Raw genomic sequence first — 14987 nt, forward strand, 5'->3', positions numbered from 1 at the left:
TATAGGCTCTGCCTTTCAGTTTCTTCCTCTGTATTTGATTTGTCTTATGCATTTTCCTGGTTTCAAAATACACACTCAAGGGCACATGTTTTTGCTTGCTTGCTTTATGCAGTGGTTTTCTAAACACATCTACCTTCTTGCTGGTGAGTATTGGTTATACATATTACAGACCTGGTTTATTTGGAGAAGAAATAATTGGACACAGAGAAAGCCTTGTGCATATGAGCCCTACTGACAGCTCCTATAGGTCTCTGGGCACCACTGTGGGGACACTGGAGAGCGGATGTGTTTTTAGATACGCTAAAAGCATTTAAAGAATACTTTCATTGACTGATTTAAGTTTCAGATTACCTTAGAGAGGTGGAGGATTCAAAAGAACTTGTGGAAAACAAAATGAACCATTAGTCAAGGTGGCCACTTGACTGTGAGTCCCTTGAGGGCATGGCCAGATTGAGCTCATCACTGAATCCTCAATGGCCTGAGCAAGGAATAGATTCTTCAAAGGTTTGTTTGAAGGCAGGTCGATGTACATAGTATAGAGCAAATTGCATTGACAAGCATTTCCCTGTCTGCCTCAGAGAAAGGACAAAGGCAACAATTAAGTCCCAGGTTTCAGCGGTGGAAAGGACCTCTGTGGGTCATTCATCAGATGTTGCCAAGTTCAAGCCCAGCCAGCCTTAACTCTGGATGAGTTGGGTGGATTTTGGAACCTCTTTATCAACTGAGGTAAAATGTTTCCTCTCAAGGCATCCTCCAGCAGATGCCAGGAGAGTGGGTGATCCCTGTGGGTCTGGAGACTCACAGGTATGCTTAGTGCTGGGTGGAATCTGGGCTCAGAGGACAATGCCCTCTCCATGAGGCTCTGTGCCCAGGCAGGAGGCACGTACCTCATAGTCTGGCCTCTTGGGAACTTTGTGCAGGGAATTCTTTTATAGGAAAATAGAGACTTTGTGAAAGACTTCAAGAGACTTTCCAGCCTCTTGAAGAACCAAGGCTGATGTGGACTTGAAGCACTCTGGTTGCTGCTAGGCAGCTTCCACTGTTACATGAATTCTTCCAGAACCAAGAACACACACACTTTGTTGGAAATGGTTTAAGATGCTTAACAGATGCTGTGGGTGTGCATACATAACCTTTGCACTTGGGTTTTCTGAGAGAGTGTGTCTCTAAGAAGTGATCAGCAAGGGCCAGGAGGAGGTGGCTTCTAAAAAGGCCCTCAGCACTTCTTCCCAATTGTCAATGTACACCAGTGGCTCCACATCGCACATCCATTCCAGACCTTGCCCTGGAGCTCTAGACCCAGAGATCCAGCTTGACTCAAGATCCTTTTGACTTGGCCACTTGGAAGCTCCATCACCATCTCCAACTCAGTGTGCCTCTCTCCAAATTCACCATCCTCTCCAAACCTGGTTCTCACTTGGTGCTCCTGATCTCAGAGACCACTGTCCCTATCCTTCTGGTTGGCTCCCCAGAGATTGAGAAAATCCCATATCATGCAACTCACTGCAGGATGACCCTGACCCCACCTTTCCACCCTTATTTACTTCTTACTATTGTGTTCATATCTTATGGGTCATTCCCGCAAATGGATGGGTGACTTCTTGTCTCTTGTATTTATTTTCCCTCCTAGCTTTGGGGTTTTGCCAGAGTTTTTCTTTCCACCTGCCATGTGCTTCTGGATCTGTGATTGTCTAGGACTTCCCTTTCCCTAATCTGCTTAACATTGCCTCTACCAAAAGGACTTCTGGATTTCCCCAGTAGGGTGATCCTTTCACAGTTTCACCCAAGTTCTGCTGTGTTGGGGAATGATGCACATGCCTGATTCTCTGGAGAAGCTAATATCCTTTCTCTAGGGTTTCCTAAAGTTCCTAGCATAAGGGGCTGACACATAGGAGAGCTCACTGGGTTAAACGATCTGACCGTATCCTAAGAGACCTCCCTCTGCCATCCAAGGACAAGGTCATCTAGATGCTCTCCTGTTCTTGAGCCTCAGGGCCCAGCCCCTATCTTATCACTTTCACTAGTTTGTCACCAACAAGTACTCAGTGGGGATCCTTACGGGCCAGTTCTTGCTCTGTCTTAGAGTGGCCTCTGTCAACAGTACAGGGACATCACTCCAGACTTTCAAATCTTCCCTATGCTAAAGCATACACCGAATTCAAACAAATGAGAGTAAGATTAGGCGCCACATGTATAATGTGAGAGAGGAAGATGCTAATGTTCTAATTGAAGAAAACAAAGAAAAAGACCATGATATTATGTTCGTTCCATTATAACAATATGAATGCTGACTCACATAGCTTTAAGAAATCTCTATTTGGGATCCAGAAAAAGAGAGGGAGGGAAAATATTTTTTCTTCCTTTTATTTTGAAGATTCCAATTCTGTTGGACTGTTCAGTCCCTGTACCATTTACCATCTTCAAATTTAATTTAGTGACACTCAAAAACAATTATGTTTGTTGTAATCTTTTCACCTGTTTCTTTCCCAGATTAACTGAGGAATCTTTGAGGACAGGGAGCGCATCTTACCGCCTCTGTAGCCCCAGCTCAGAACTCTTGAATGAAGACTAGGAGTTGCCATTTATCAGACCTTATACAGAGCCAGACATTGCTTTTGAGTATCAACTTCATTATCTTTTTTTTTAACTGAAAAAATAACAGTTTTGTTGAGGTTTGACATGCAATACATACACATATTTAAATGTACAAGTTGTTAAATTTGGCATATATATATTCCTAGGAAACCATAACCACAATGAAGGTAGTGAACCTATCGATCACCCCAAAAGTGTCCTGATGCCCCTCAGGAATCCCACCCTCCTGCCCACTTTCTCCCACTCTCTAGGCAACTACTGATCGGTTTCTGGCTCTATTGATTATTTGTATTTTTGCATTTTATGTAAGTGGAATTGTGTAGTATGTACTCTTTTCTGCTTTTGGTATGGCTTATTTTACTCAGTGTAATTATTTTGAGATTCATCTTATGTTGCAATGTTTCCTTTTTATGGATGAAGAATTTGTACATGGGTATACTGCAATATGGTTTTCTGTTCCTCTGTTGATGGACATTTGGGTTGTTTTAGGTTTTTTTGCTATTACAAATAAAGCTGCTATGAATATTTATTACTTTCCTTTTTCTGGGGCTTATATCTACCAGTGGAATTGCTAGTCCCTGTGGTAGATTAATGTTAACTTTTTAAGAAACTGCCAGGTTGATGCGAGTTTTGATTGCTTCATATCCTCTCAGTACTTGGTATGGTCAGGCTTTTTGATCATAGTCACTTTACTGGGTGTGTGATGTTCCTCATTGTGATGTTAATTTTCATTTCCCTGATAACTAACAATACTAACAATACTTCCTAGCATCTTTCCCTGTGCTTATTTGCCATTTAGATCTATGTATCTTCTTGGCAAAGTATTTGTTTAAACAACTTACCCATTTTTATTGAATTTTTGTTTTCTTATTATTGAATTCTGAAAATTCTTTTTATATTGGGATAAAATATTTTTAAAAAATCAGATATATATATTTTCTCCCAGTCTGTGGCTTTTCAGTCTAACATTATCTTTTGAATAGCAGATATTTTAAATTTTTATGAAGTTTAACCTATAAGTTTATTCTTTTAAGAATTATGCTTTTAGCATAGCATCTGAAAGATGCCTGAACTCTTGATTCTGTTCTATTGCTCTATTTTTTTCTATATATCTTAATGCCAGTCCCACACTTTTGATTACTATGGTTTTATGATACGATTTGAAATTAGATTTTGTTAGGCTTCTGCCTTGTTCTTCAGTTTCAAAATTGGTTTGGTTATCGTAGGTCCTTGAAATTTTTGTATACATTTAAAATCAGCTTGTCAGTTTCTAAAAAAGGCTGCCTGGGATTTTATTTGGAATTGCATTGAATCTATAGTCCATTTGGGAAAATTAACATCACAAACATAGTGAGTCTTCTCACTCACAAACAAGATATAACTCCCTGATTATTTAGGTTTTCTTTAACTTCTCTCAATATTTTATCTTTTTTAGTGTACAGATCTTCACACCTTTTTGTCAGATTTATCCCTAAGTATTTTATATTGTCAGAGATACTAAAATGGTGCTTTAAAACAAATTTTAATTTCCAGTAGTTCATTGGTAGAATATACACATGCAATTGATTTTGCATTTTGATCTTGTATCCTGGAGCTTTGCTAAAATCACTTACTAATAATAGTGGAGTTTTCCATAGATTCCATTAGGTTCTCTTAAAGAAAATATTCTTGACTATCATGTCCTCTGGGAATAAGATAGTTTTGCCTCTTCCTTTCCATCTGGATAACTTTTTTTTTTTTTTTTGGCCTGATTGCGCTGATTAGTACCTCCAGTTCAGTGTGGAATATAAGTGGTGACAGGAGACATCATTTTTGTATTCCTGTTATTAGGAATATAAACACAGTTTTTCATCATTAAGTATTAGGTTAGCTGTGAGTTGTTTATAGATGTTCTTTATCAGATTGGGGAAGTTCTCTTCCATTCCTAGACTGGGGAGAGTTTTTATCAGGAAATGATAATGGATTTTATCTAATGCTTTTTTCTACATCTGTTGAGATGATCATATGGTTTTTCTTTTTGCAGTTTATTAATATGCTGAATTACTTCGATTGATTTTCTAACATTAAAGCAATCCGTTATCCCTGGGGTAAAACCTGCTTTTCACATTATATTATCCTTTGTATATTTTGTTCCATTTGATTTGTTAAATTTTTGATTAGAATTTTTCTCCTATGTTCACTAGGGATATTGGTATTTAATTTTTTTTCTTTTCTTTTTATGTCTTTCTTTAGTTTTTGCATTGGCATAATGTTGCCTCAAAAATAAGTTGGGAAATATTCTCTCTTTTTCAGTTTCAGAAAGAGTTCATAATTATTATTTTTTCTCCCTAAATGTTAGAATTTACCAATGAAGCCATCTGGGCCTGGGGTTTTCTTTAGAGAAATGTTTAACTATAAATTAAAATTTATTTATTAGACATAGAGCTATCTACTTGTTATCAAGTAAGTTTGATAATTTGTATCTTTCAAGAAATCTTTCCATTTCATCTGAGTTGTCAAATTTATAGGTATGGGCCAGGCATGGTGGCTCACTCCTGTAATCCCAGCACTTTGGGAGGCCAACATGGGCAGATCACTTGAGGTCAGGTGTTCCAGACCAGCATGGGCAACGTGGTGAAACCCCATCTCTACTAAAATTACAAAAATTAGCCAGGTGTGATGGCACACCCCTGTATTCCCAGCTACTTGAGAGGCTGAGACATGAGGATCACTTGAACCTGGGAGGCAGAGGTTGCAGTGAGCTGAGATTGTGCCATTGCACTCCAGTCTGGCCAGCAGAGTGAGACTCTGTCTCAAAACAAACAAACAAACAAACAAAAAACCAAAAACCAAAAAACCCCATAGGTATGAAGTTCATAATATCCCGCTATTATCCTTTTAATGTTTGTTGAATCTGTAGACTTAGGATCTTTCTCGTTTATAGTATTCATTACTTGTCTCTCTTTTTCTTGATCAGTCTGATTGGAGGTTTATTGATGTTATTCATTTCAAAGAACCAGTTTTCAATTTCATTAATTTTTCTCTATTGTTTTCTATTTTCATTTATATTAATGTATTGTTTTGTCTTCATTATTTTCTTTTTTTCTGTTTACTTTGGCTTTAATTTGCTTTTTTCCCCACTAGTTCCTGGGGAGCAAGCTGAGATCATTGATTTAAGACTTTTCTTTGCTATGTTTGCCTTTAAGTGATTTAGTGACATCCCACAAATCTTGATATGCTGTGCTTTCGTTATTTAGTTCAAAATACTTTCTTTATTACTTTTGGGTTCCTTCTTTGACCCATGGGTTTTATAAGTATGTGATTTAGTTTCTGAATATTTGGGGATTTTATTTTTATTTTTTTTATTTTTTGAGACGGAGTTTCACTCTTGTTACCCAGACTGGAGTGCAATGGCACGATCTTGGCTCACCACAACCTCCGCCTCCTGGGTTTAAGCAATTCTCCTGCCTCAGCCTCCCGAGTAGCTGGGATTAAAGGCAAGTGCCACGACGCCCAGCTAATTTTTTGTATTTTTAGTAGAGACGGGGTTTTACCATGTTGACCAGGATGGTCTGGATCTCTTGACCTCGTGATCCACCCACCTCGGCCTCCCAAAGTGCTGGGATTACAGGCGTGAGCCACCGCGTCCGGCCATATTTGGGGATTTTAAAGAAATCTTTCTGCTACTGATTTCTAATTTAATTCCACTGTGGTTCAAAGAACAGAGTTTCTATCGTTTGGATTCTTTTAAAGTTATTGAGACTGATTTGATAACCACTATATTGTCTTTCCTGCTAGATATTTCAAGTATACTTGAAAAGGATCCATTATCTGTTGTCATGTGGAATGTTCCATAAATGTGAATTAGGTCAGTTTAGTTGAGTGTTGATTGTGCCTTCTGTATCCTTTATGACGTTTTTGTCTACTTTTTCTGTCAATTATTACAGAGGAGTATTAAAATATTCATCCTTAATTGTGAGTTTTTTACAAGGGATTGTAGTTTTATCACTTATTGCTTAGGATATTTGGAAGCGTTATTTCAAGGGGCATAAATGCTTAGGATTTTTATGTCCTCTTGATTTATTAACCCTGTATCATTAGGAAAAGACCTTCTTTATTTCTGGTAATTTTTTCTGCTCTAAAATATACTTGATCTGATATCACTACAGTTATTTTATATTTATTTTGACTTATGTTAGTGTAATACCTTTTTTCATTGTCTGTCTTTTAAACTCCTTGTTTCTTTATGTTTAAAGTATATTTTCTAGAGGCAGCACTTACTTAGGACTTGCTATTTTATCCGTTATAAGAATCTTTACCTTTTAATTGAGGAATTACAGATAATTTACATAATGTAATCATCAGTATTGTTAGGTGCAAGCCTGACTTCTTGCTGTTTTGTATTTGGTTCATTTTCTTTGATTCCTTTTTTCTATTTTTATTTTATTATTGTTTTAAATTGCACTTTAGGTTTTGGGGTACATGGGCAGAACATGCAAGATAGTTGCATAGGTATACACATGGCAGTGTGATTTGCTGCCTTCCTCCCCTTCACCCACATTTGGCATTTCTCCCCATGCTATCCCTCCCCAGCTACCCCGCCCTGCTGTCCCTCTCCTATTCCCCCCCCAATAGACCCCAGTGTGTAGTGCTCCCCTCCCTGTGTCCATGTGTTCTCATTGTTCATCACCCACCTTTAAGTGAGAATATGTGGTATTTCATTTTCTGTTCTTGTGTCAGTTTGCTGAGAATGATGTTCTCCAGATTCATCCATGTCCCTACAAAGGACATGAACTCATCATTTTTGATGGCTGCATAATATTCCATGGTGTATATGTGCCACATTTTCCCAGTCCAGTCTATCATCGATGGACATTTGGGTTGGTTCCAGGTCTTTGCTATTGTAAACAGTGCTGCAATGAACATTCGTGTGCACGTGTCCTTGTAGTAGAACGATTCATAGTCCTTTGGATATATACCCAGTAATGGGATTGCTGGGTCAAATGGAATTTCTATTTCTAGGTCATTGAGGAATCGCCACACTGTCTTCCACAATGGTTGAACTAATTTACACTCCCACCAGCAGTGTAAAAGTGTTCCTATTTCTCCACATCCTCTCCAGCATCTGCTGTCTCCAGATTTTTTAATGATCGCCATTCTAACTGGCTTGAGATGGTATCTCAATGTAGTTTTGATTTGCATTTCTCTAATGACCAGTGATGATGAGCCTTTTTTCATATGTTTGTTGGCCTCATGTGTGTCTTCTTTCGTAAAGTGTCTGTTCATATCCTTTGCCCATTTTTGAATGGGCTTGTTTGTTTTTTTCTTGTAAATCTGTTTGAGTTCTTTGTAAATTCTGGATATCAGCCCTTTGTCAGATGGGTAAACTGCAAACATTTTTTCCCATTCTGTTGGTTGCCGATTCACTCTAGAGACTGTTTCTTTTGCCGTGTAGAAGATGTGGAGTTTCATTAGGTCCCATTTGTCTATTTTGGCTTTTGTTGCCAATGCTTTTGGTGTTTTGTTCATGAAGTCCTTGCCTACTCCTATGTCCTGAATGGTTTTGCCTAGATTTTCTCCTAGGGTTTTTATGGTGCCAGGTCTTCTGTTTAAGTCTTTAATCCATCTGGAGTTAATTTTAGTGTAAGGTGTCAGGAAGGGGTCCAGTTTCTGCTTTCTGCACATGGCTAGCCAGTTTTCCCAACACCATTTATGAAACAGGGAATCCTTTCCCCATTGCTTGTTTTTGTCAGGTTTATCAAAGATTGTATGGTTGTAGATATGTTATGTTGCCTCCGATGCCTCTGTTCTGTTCCATTGGCCTATATCTCTGTTTTGGTACCAGTCCCATGCTGTTTTGATTACTGTAGCCTTGTAGTATAGTTTGAAGTCTGGTAGTGTGATGTCTCCCACTGTGTTCTTTTTGCTTAGAATTGACTTGGCTATGCGGGCTCTCTTTTGGTCCCATATGAAGTTCAAAGTAGTTTTTTCCAGTTCTGTGTAGAAAGTCAATGGTAGCTTGATGGGGATAGCATTGAGTCTGTTAATTACTTTGGGCAGTATGGCCATTTTCACGAAATTGATTCTTCCTAACCATGAACATGAAATGTTTCTCCATCTGTTTGTATCCTCTCTTATTTTGTTGAGCAGTGGTTTATAGTTCATTTTGAAGAGGTCCCTTACGTTCCTTGTTAGTTGTATTCCTAGGTATTTTATTCTTTTTGTAGCAATTGTGAATGGCAGTTCGTTCTTGATTTGGCTCTCTTTAAGTCTGTTACTGGTGTATAGGAATGCTTGTGATTTTTGCACATTGATTTTATATCCTGAGACTTTGCTGAACTTGCTTATCAGTTTCAGGAGCTTTGGGGCTGAGACAATGGGGTCTTCTAGATATACTATCATGTCGTCTGCAAATAGAGATAATTTGGCTTCCACCTTTCCTATTTGAATACACTTCTTTTTCTTGCCTGATTGCTCTGGCTAGAACTTCCTATACTATATTGAATAGGAGTGGTGAGAGAGGGCATTCTTCTCTAGTGCCAGATTTCAAAGGGAATGCTTCCAGTTTTTGCCCATTCAGTATGATATTGGCTGTTGGTTTGTCGTAAATAGCTTTTATTATTCTGAGATACGTTCCATCAATACCGAGTTTATTGAGGGTTTTTAGCATAAAGGGCTGTAGAATTTTGTCAAAGGCCTTCTCTGTGTCAATTGAGATAATCATGTGGTTTTTGTTTTTGGTTCTGTTTATGGGTGAATTATGTTTATAGATTTACGTATGTTGAACCAGCCTTGCATCCCCAGCATGAATCCTACTTGATCATGGTGGATAAGCTTTTTGATGTGCTGTTGCAATCAGCTTGCCAGTATTTTATTGAAGAGTTTTGCATCTATGTTCATCATGGATATTGGCCTGAAGTTATCTTTTCTTGTTGAATCTCTGCCAGGTTTTGGTATTAGGATGATGTTGGTCTCATAAAATGATTTGGGAAGGATTCCCTCTTTTTGGATTGTTTGGAATAGTTTCAGAAGGAATAGTACCAGCTCCTCTTTGTGTGTCTGGTAGAATTTGGCTGTGAACCTAGCTGGAGCTGGGCTTTTTGTTGTGTGGTAGGCTCTTAATTGCTGCCTCTACTTCAGACTTTATTATTGGTCTATTTATAGTTTTGGCTTCCTCCTGGTTTAGGCTTGGGAGGACACAAGTGTCCAGGAATTTATTCATTTCTTCCAGGTTTACTAGTTTATGTGCATAGAGTTGTTTGTAATATTCTCTGATGATGGTTTGAATTTCTATGGAATCTGTGGTGATTTCTCCTTTATCGTTTTTTATTGCATCTATTTGGTTATTCTCTCTTTTCTTTTTTATCAGTCTGGCTAGTGGTCTGTCTATCTTGTTGATCTTTTCAAGAAACCAGCTCTTGGATTTATTGATTTTTTGAAGGGTTTTTCATGTCTCTATCTCCTTTAATTCGGCTCTGATCTTAGTTATGTCTTGTCTTCTGGTAGGTTTTGAGTTTTTTTGATCTTGCTCCTCTAGCTCTTTCAATTTTGACAATAGGGTGTCAATTTTGGATCTCTCCACTCTTCTCATGTGGGCACTTATTGCTATATATTTTCCTCTAGAGACTGCTTTAAATGTGTCCTAGAGATTCTGGTATGTTGTGTCTTTGTTCTCGTTGGTTTTGAAGAACTTCTTTATTTCTGCCTTCATTTCATTGTTTATCCAATCAACATTCAAGAGCCAGTTGTTCAGTTTCCATGAAGCTGTGCGGTTCTGAGTTAGTTTCTGAATTCTGAGTTCTAAGTTGATTGTACTATGGTCTGAGAGACTGTTATGATTTCAGTTGTTTTGCATTTGCTGAGGAGTGCTTTACTTCCTATTATGTGGTCAATTTTAGAGTAGGTGTGATGTGGTGCTGAGAAGAATGTATATTCTGTGGATTTGGGGTGGAGAGTTCTGTAAATGTCTATCAGGTTTGCTTGTTCAAGGTCTGAGTTCAAGTCCTGGATATCCTTGTTAATTTTCTGTCTAGTTGATCTGTCTAATATTGACAGTGGAGTCTTAAAGTCTCCCACTATTATTGTGTGGGAGTCTAAGTCTTTTTGTAAGTCATTAAGAACTTGACTTATATATCTGGGTCCTCCTGTATTGGGTCCATATATATTTAGGATCGTTAGCTCTTCTTGTTGTACTGATCCTTTGACCATTATGTAATGTCCTTCTTTGTCTCTTTTTATCTTTGTTGCTGTAAAGTCTATTTTATCAGAGATGAGAATTGCAACTCCTGCTTATTTTTGCTCTCCATTTTCTTGGTAAATCTTCCTCCATCCCTTTATTTTGAGTCTTCGTGTATCCTTGCATGTGAGATGGGTTTCCTGAATACAGCACACCGATGGGTTTTGGTTTTTTATCCAATTTGCCAGTCTGTGTCGTTTGATTGGTGCATTTAGCCCATTTACATTTAGGGTTAATATTGTTATGTGTGAATTTGATAGTGCCATTTTGATGCTAGCTGACTGTTTTGCCCATTAGTTGATGCAGATTTTTCATTTTGTTGATGCTCTTTAGCATTTTGTATGTTTTTGGAATGGCTGATGCTGGTTGTTTTCTTCTATGTGTAGTGCCTCTTTCAGGAGCTCTTGTAAAGCAGGCCTGGTGGTGACAAAATCTCTGAGTACTTGCTTGTTTGCAAAGGATTTTATTTTTCCTTCACTTACGAAGCTCAGTTTGGCTGCATATGAAATTCTGTGTTGAAAGTTCTTTTCTTTAAGGATATTGAATATTGGCCCGCACTCTCTTCTGGCTTGTAGGGTTTCTGTCAAGAGATCCGCTGTGAGTCTGATGGGCTTCCCTTTGTGGGTGACCCGACCTTTCTCTCTGGCTGCCCTTAGCATTTTCTCCTTTATTTCAACCCTGGTGAATCTGATGATTATGTGCCTTGGGGTTGCTCTTCTTGCGGAATATCTTTGTGGTGTTCTCTGTATTTCCTGGACTTGAATACTGGCCTGCCTTGCTAGGTTGGGGAAATTTTCATGGATAATGTCCTGAAGAGTATTTTCCAGCTTGGATTCATTCTGTTCGTCACATTCTGGTATACCTATCAAACACAGATTAGGTCTCTTCACATAGTCCCACATTTCTTGGAGACGTTGTTTAGTCCTTTTTGCGCTTTTTTCTCTAATCTTGGCTTCTCGTTTTATTTCATTGAGTTGATCTTCAACTTCTGATATCCTTTCTTCTGCTTGGTCAATTCAGCTGTTGAAACTTGTGCATCCTTCGTGAAGTTCTCATGTTGTGTTTTTCAGCTCCTTCAATTCAGTCATATTCCTCTCTAAGTTGTCCATTCTTGTTATCATTTCCTCAAATCTTTTTTCAAGGTTCTTAGTTTCTTTGTATTGAGTTAGAACATGTTCTTTTAGCTCACAGAAGTTTCTTATTACCCACCTTCTGAAGTCTGATGCTGTCATTTCATCACACTCATTCTCTGTCCAGCTTTGTTCCCTTGCAAGTGAGTAGTTGTGGTCCCTTGTAGGAGGTGAGGTGTTCTGGTTTTGGGTGTTTTCCTTCTTTTTGCACTGGTTTCTTTCCATCTTTGTGGATTTATCCACCTGTCTTCTGAGTAGTTGTTGATTTTCTGATTGGGTCTCTGAGTGGACATCCAGATTGTTGATGATGAAGTATTTCTGTTTCTTAGTTTTCCTTCTAACAGTCTAGCCCCTCTGCTGTAGGACTGCTGAGGTCCACTCCAGGCCCTGCTTATCTGGGGAACTTCTGTAGCAGCTGCCAAACTGTGAGGGTTGCTACCAGTTTCTTCTTCTGCTATCTTTGTCCCTGAATGATGCCCGCCAAATTTCAGTCTGATCAGTCCTTTATGAGGTGACTCTTTGGATATATGGAGGTCAGGGAGCTGCTTGAGGAGACAGTCTGTACTTTATAGGAGCTCAAGTGCTGAGCTGTGAGCTCCATTGTTCATTCAGGGCTGCTAGGCCAGTACGTTTAAGTCTGCTGCAGCAGAACTCATAAAGCCCCTTTATTTCCCCCTCAGGTGCTCTGTCCCAGGAAGTTAGGGCTTTTTTTTATGAGTATCTGTTGCACTCTCCTGCCCAGTGAGGAGGCAGTTTAGTCACTGCCTGCCTTTAGTGGCTATGCTGAGCTCCCGTGGGCTCCGCCCTGTTGCCCTGGGCTTCGCCCTGCTGCCATGTGTAATTCCCTGAGGTCCTGTTTATATGGGTGTGGTTAGAACTGCCGTGGCGATGGTTGCCCGCCTCTGTAATGGCAGACTCTCTCTGTTTATGGTGTGTTGCCTTGGCAATGGCAGGCTGCATCAGCAATGGCAGAGTACCTCTGTAGGGGTCGAGTGCCTCGGTAATGGCAGACACTCCTCCCCCACCGAGCTGTACTGTCCTAGGTTCAGCTGTGCTTGCCATGAAACTCTCAACCCCGAGCATTTCCAATTGCTGTTGTGTTTGTTTTTGTGGGGGTGGGACCTGCCGAGCCTGATCAGCTGGCTCCCTGTCTCAGAGCCCTTTTTTGTTTTTTTTTTTTTAAGTTGAATCGTTGACTCTCTCCCGGGTGTTCCAGTCGCCTGCTGAAAGGGCACTGGGATCTGTGTGATTTCCCATACTGACCCACTATGCTGGCTGAAACAACGTTGCTGCCTGGGAATCTTCTGGCCTGGCTTTCTGTTTATGTCCCGTTCAATCAGATGAATGTGATAATCTGCCTTCCAAAATCTCCAATCGCCAGTTTAACAGAACAACCAAACCAGTGTATTTTTTAAGGAGTACTGCTGTGCTGCGGCCCTGGCCCAAACAGCTGCGCCAGCCCAAACTCCCGCGCTGGTGGTCTGTGGGGCTTCTACACCTTGGAATCTCCTGGTCTGTGGGCAATAAAGATCCATTTGGAAATGTGGCGTCCACTCACCCTCTGCGCTTTCACTGGGAGCTGCAATCCTGAGTTGGTCCTACAGCGCCATCTTCTTCGCTCCTCGGGTCCCTTTTTTCTCTTTTAAAGCTTCTTTTGGATGAATTAAGAATTTTTTATGATTCTATTTTAACTCTTTTGTTGGCTTATGAGCTATAACCTTTTAAAAAATTTTAGTAGTTGCTTTAGGATTTACAGTATACATCTTTAATTCGTCACCATGTACTTTTAAGTGATATTATACTACATCACATATATTTCAGTATAAGTATCTTACAACACTATCCCTCCAAGTTCCCCTCCTGGCCTCTATGTAATTGTTATAATAAATGTTACTTTTATATGTGTTATATATAAAAGTATATAGTTATTATGTTTATTAAAACAGTCAATTATCTTTTAAAGAGATTTAAGTTATAAGAAAATAATCTTAAATACTTTTCTCTGCTGTTATCATTTCAGGTGCTATTTATTTTTTTGGTGTGAAGATTCATAGTTTGATCTGGTATCATTTTTCTTCTGCCTGAAAGACTTCCTTTGACATTTCTTATAATACAGTTCTGCTGGTGGTGAATGCTTTCTGCTTTTGTATGTCTGAAAATGACTTTATTTTACTTTCATTTTTGAAAGATAGTTTTACTAGGTACAGAATTCTAGGTTAACAGTATTTTCTTTTTTTTCATGTGAACAAAAATTTATTTCTTAAAAAAGGCTTTTGAGGTCTTGGAAAACCAAATTTGTTTTTCAAGGCAAATGAACACTTATTATATTTTTGACTTTGACCTCCAATCTGACGGGTCTACTGCCCTGATGAACTGGAAGAGACTTTCCAGGCCCTGATAATGTCTTTTCCTTTATCCAGTCTCTCAAGACTCTTTGTAGAATGTCTTTTCAGTGCCATTCTCTGAAGCCCCTGTAATGTGTGAGGGTATTGCTATAGTCCATACTCACTGCCTTGTCATATAAGGTCAGCTATGTTGTCTAAATCAACTCACTTGACAGATTACACAATATACATCAGACAATGTGCCACAAAACATAGCTCTCCTCTTTCGTCTCACAGAGGAATGAAAGTTCCAAAATATATACAAAACCACTACCATCTCCAACTGTCTTCTCGGTCTTCCCAGCTTTATGCAAAGCAGTCTCATTAATAGATTCTTCACAAGGCTCAACCAAGCAGTGCAATGCCTTCCACTGCACCTCTAAAGTTGGAAGATTCTGATCCCAAGTCTTGATGTGTTCTAAAAAACAATCAGGTCACAAAGGTAACAGCGAAATATAAGGCCATGCCCAACATTTCAAAAGCACAGCAAAGTAACAAGAATAAATGTGACCGCAAAAACAACTTTTGATTAAGCCCCATTTCTCTTACAACAATGTTTCTCCCACAAAAGGTATCCTTCCAGAACCAAATATATTTGATGATGTAAACCCATATCGAGGTAATCAATCACTGACCATAAGGGAGACTGTTACATGGGGGTAA

The 14987-nt window shown here is 39.1% G+C and overlaps 1 protein-coding gene across 8 annotated transcripts in view; it reads left to right on the forward strand.

The window, feature by feature from the left end:
• Window positions 1-14987, forward strand: part of GRID1 (glutamate ionotropic receptor delta type subunit 1) — an 806979-nt gene that overhangs the window by 450533 nt on the left and 341459 nt on the right. The gene's annotated exons all lie outside the window — the stretch shown is intronic.

The sequence above is a fragment of the Callithrix jacchus genome, chromosome 12, assembly GCF_049354715.1.
Source record: "Callithrix jacchus isolate 240 chromosome 12, calJac240_pri, whole genome shotgun sequence".
Taxonomy (NCBI): domain Eukaryota; kingdom Metazoa; phylum Chordata; class Mammalia; order Primates; family Cebidae; genus Callithrix; species Callithrix jacchus.